The following is a 3,757-nucleotide window of genomic DNA, read 5'->3' as shown; positions in this document are numbered from 1 at the left end:
CCTAGCAAACCATTATTTCCAACACATTATACCATGGAAATTTACTCACATCCTCTTACATGCTTAGTTCATATTATTCTATAAAGTAATACATAAAATATTATTAAAATTTAATATTTTAATAAAATATTATTTTTATTGAATTAGATTTTAAATTGAGTTTTGATTTTTACAAATTGTTTTTAGGTATTGGTTTCATTTCTTTTTATTTTGGACTTAAGATTTGGGCTATAACTAATTTATTTTGACTTTGGATAATTATGGGTAGATTAGTTGGGTTTAAACTTAGTATAATATATTTGAATTTTGGAATAAGTATTTTACAATATGAGTATTAGATTTATAAATTTAATAAGAAAGATAAAAATTATTCAATTGTCAATATAATATAATAAATAATAAAATATATTCTTGTCACTTCATATGCATATTGTATGGTAATAAAATTTATGTATATTTAGAAATTTAAGTATTTTATATAAAAGAACTCTATTATATATATATATATATATATATATATATATATATATAATTTATAAGGTAAATGTGAATTGTGTTTTCATTATATAAAAGTAAAATGAATTATTTCATTCAAAATTAAAATGTTTATAATTTAAAATTTTAAAATTATTTGAATTTGTTAGAGCCTGTTTGGCTCAATCCGAGCCCGAATTCAAAAAAATCTTAATCCGAAAGGGTCCGAGCTCACAAAAGCTCTAGTCCAAAAAGAAAACTCTAGCCTAATGTAATATAAACTTAAAAAATTTAAATAAAGGAAAATCTAAATTTGGAAAAGGCTGGATCCCTATATGTTTTAGAACAATAAACAGTTAATTCATTAATAATATTAAAGGTTTTGTATTTGATCTAATATTGGTTAATGCATATAATTTCTCACTTCTTGGGTTGGGCTTTTCTATTCTTAATATAAAACATATTCTATTATAAACTTTTCTTAAAGCTAAGCTGAAGTCTATGGTTTTATTTACATATGCTTTTTGTTTTGGTGCAGAATAAAACATTTTAAAACACAAAGAAATTTTGTAATTACGGCTGTGGCCTTTCATCCCTAACCATAATTTATTTCAAATTTTACAAAGGAGTTTTGGTCAAATAAGATTTTTAATATGTTAAAATTATAAAATTAACTATTAATTATTAAATTTTAAACATTATTGATAAAAAGATAGTCCAACTTCCTAATAATAAAATTATATCTTAACAAATTAAAGAAATCATTTTAAATAATAAGTAGGAATAAAATATTTAAATCATTGTCTTGGATCCACATAGATTCTTGGGTTAACTGTTGAAATTTCACGAGTCGCTAACAAAACAGTCATCTAGGTTTCATTTTAGTCACTCAACTTTGAAAAAATAACAAAACAGTCCTTTTAATCATTTTCCCTTACAGACGTAACGGAAAAATAACATGGCATTTAATGGTGGGTTAGCTGTAATTGTAACTGTCCTTTTTAACCCTAAACAGCCCTGGGCAGTAGAAGAAAAAGAGAAAAAGAAGAATAAGAGAAGAAACAAAAAAGAAGACGAAGAAGAAGAAGAAGAATAAGAGAAAATGGAAGGAGCTTTGTATCATTAATTCCCAATGGTCAAAATCCGGGAACTCAAAGATGACTACGCTTCCACGGCATTGACACCTCCATGGCCAACGCCCTCCACCGCATAAGGGATATCTTCAGGTAGTCGTTCCATTGAGATCTCCTCAAGCTTGATTTTTTCTTCATTTTCTACAATTTTAAGAATAGATTTGGCTGTTCCATTGAGATCTCCTCAAGCTTTATTTTTTCTTCATTTTCTACAATTTTAAGAACAGATTTGGCTGCTGCAACCTCTTCAATTGAAGGCCTTGGTGGAAGTGATCTATAAAGTCTCATGATTTCTTGTACTGTTTCTACAAAAACTGGTGATGGATCTTGCTTTGACATCACTGCCATGGCTATGGTGGTTTTTGGTTTTAGACGAGGAAAAGAGATTGTTTTAGAAAGTTTATCTCAAGCGTTGGCGAAGGGTCTTTGGTCTTCATAATCAAATACTATATGGATTAGACTAATTATTTATAATAGTTGGCTACCATTTCTGTATTTTCTATACAATTATATTTTCATCATAATGCATATTATTTTCCTAATTATAAAGTTCCCTGGACCTTCTTAAACAATGGGCTAATACGCCTCTCCTCTGTCTACAAGTCTACTTCCGCCTTTACTCCACTACAAGTCTACAAGGTGAGTGCATGTCCTTTCTTTTTCTTTGAATCCTATACTCTGTTCATGTTTGATTGGAACCACTGGCTTCCATGGTGCTTGAGTGCTTGGTTTTTCAGGGATGCGGGTGGCTTGGGGTTATTCAGCAACTGTTGTTGTGGCCCTTAATTTGTAGCCATTGTTCTGTTGTGGGAGAAAGAAGATGAAGAGAAAGAAGAGAAGAACAAGAAAAAATAAAAGAAGCATAAAGAGAAAGAGGTTGAGGGAGAAGAAGATGAAGAGAAAGATGAGAAGAAAAAGAAAAAAAATCATTTTGACCAATCATCTTTTCTTTTCTTGTTTGACCCTTTGACTACTCGTTCAACGTGGCAAGTTAACTGGTCACATCAGCTATTTCATTAAATTTGTGACGGAAAATGTTAATAAGTGACTGATTTGTCACTTTTCAATAACGTTAGTAATTGTTTTGTTATTTTTTCAAAGTTGAGTGACTGAAATGAAACCTAGGTGACTGTTCTGTCAGCTACCCCAAAATTGAGTGACTGTTGGTCTAATTTACCAACATAAAAATGTGAAACATCTTCGCTCACACCAATGAATTGAAGTGAAATCATATTCAAAAAGAAAAAAAAATTGTCAAGACACTATATTAGCAAATTATGCATATTATTACTATCTCACATTTCAATTCCTGGTTTCATTGGAACATGAGAATGTGATGTATTGTAAAGTTAATTAAGATAAGAATACAAAAGTCTAATTGATGTGATTAAATCAAGAATGTTTAACTATCATATTGTGGGGATATTCAAACTTCAGACCATCTTCTTTTATGCTGCTACTGTTTGGAGCAACGTGGGGGTTAACCCTTGTGTTGATTTCCTTCATTATGTTTTGACGTTCATCATTTTCCTCCTCCACATCGCATTATTCCTTTTGTTTGGAGTATTTGGAACCTTAGATGTTGAAAGAATGTGATTCCTCAACTTGTAAAAATTATTTCTTTTCAACGCAACCAATCTCCCTCCCCTTCCTCGACGTTGACAGCGACCTTGGGTTAAATGCAATGTCGACGTTGTGTCGCATGATCATGGTTTTACTCGACTTGCAGCTATTATTCGTGAGTTCATTAAAGGTAAAACTCTCTGCTTCATGCGGAAGTTATGGCCATAAGGGAAGCTCTCTTAGCTAAAGGATTTGTCTTTTGACCATATTATCATTGAATCCAACTTGTCGAAATTTGGAACTTTCATTTATGATTACGTTAAGCTTAAAGAGCAATTTTTTATTTAATAAAGCGGTATATACTTTAGATAGGACAACTTTATTATATGGAGAATGTGTTGTTTAGGATTTTTCGTCTTATTTTATTTCTGATTGTTTATGTTCTGATAAGCTACTTTTTATTACTTTTGAAGCTGAAGAAACTAAGTTCGAGCATACCCACCAGAGTTTTAGTTTTTCCCTTTATCTTAATTTGCTTTCCTAATTTATACTTTTTATTATTATCATATAATAGTTGTTAATATATT

The 3,757-nt window shown here is 30.1% G+C and overlaps 1 long non-coding RNA gene across 3 annotated transcripts; it reads left to right on the top strand.

The window, feature by feature from the left end:
* The first annotated feature begins 1,390 nt into the window (after positions 1-1,390).
* LOC108466728 (uncharacterized) lies at positions 1,391-2,707 on the top strand. Of its 3 annotated transcripts, none has more exons than XR_008274159.1 (3): positions 1,391-1,700; positions 1,830-2,246; positions 2,345-2,707. It is a non-coding gene; the product is annotated as an uncharacterized LOC108466728 (long non-coding RNA). The 3 variants fall into 3 exon arrangements; XR_001868690.2 differs by having other exon boundaries at positions 1,392-1,700; positions 1,835-2,246; XR_008274156.1 differs by lacking the exon at positions 1,391-1,700 and having other exon boundaries at positions 1,708-2,246.
* Positions 2,708-3,757: the final 1,050 nt, after the last annotated feature.

Source organism: Gossypium arboreum, chromosome 2 (genome assembly GCF_025698485.1).
Source record: "Gossypium arboreum isolate Shixiya-1 chromosome 2, ASM2569848v2, whole genome shotgun sequence".
NCBI lineage: Eukaryota > Viridiplantae > Streptophyta > Magnoliopsida > Malvales > Malvaceae > Gossypium > Gossypium arboreum.
This window is presented reverse-complemented; position numbering and strand designations above follow the sequence as displayed.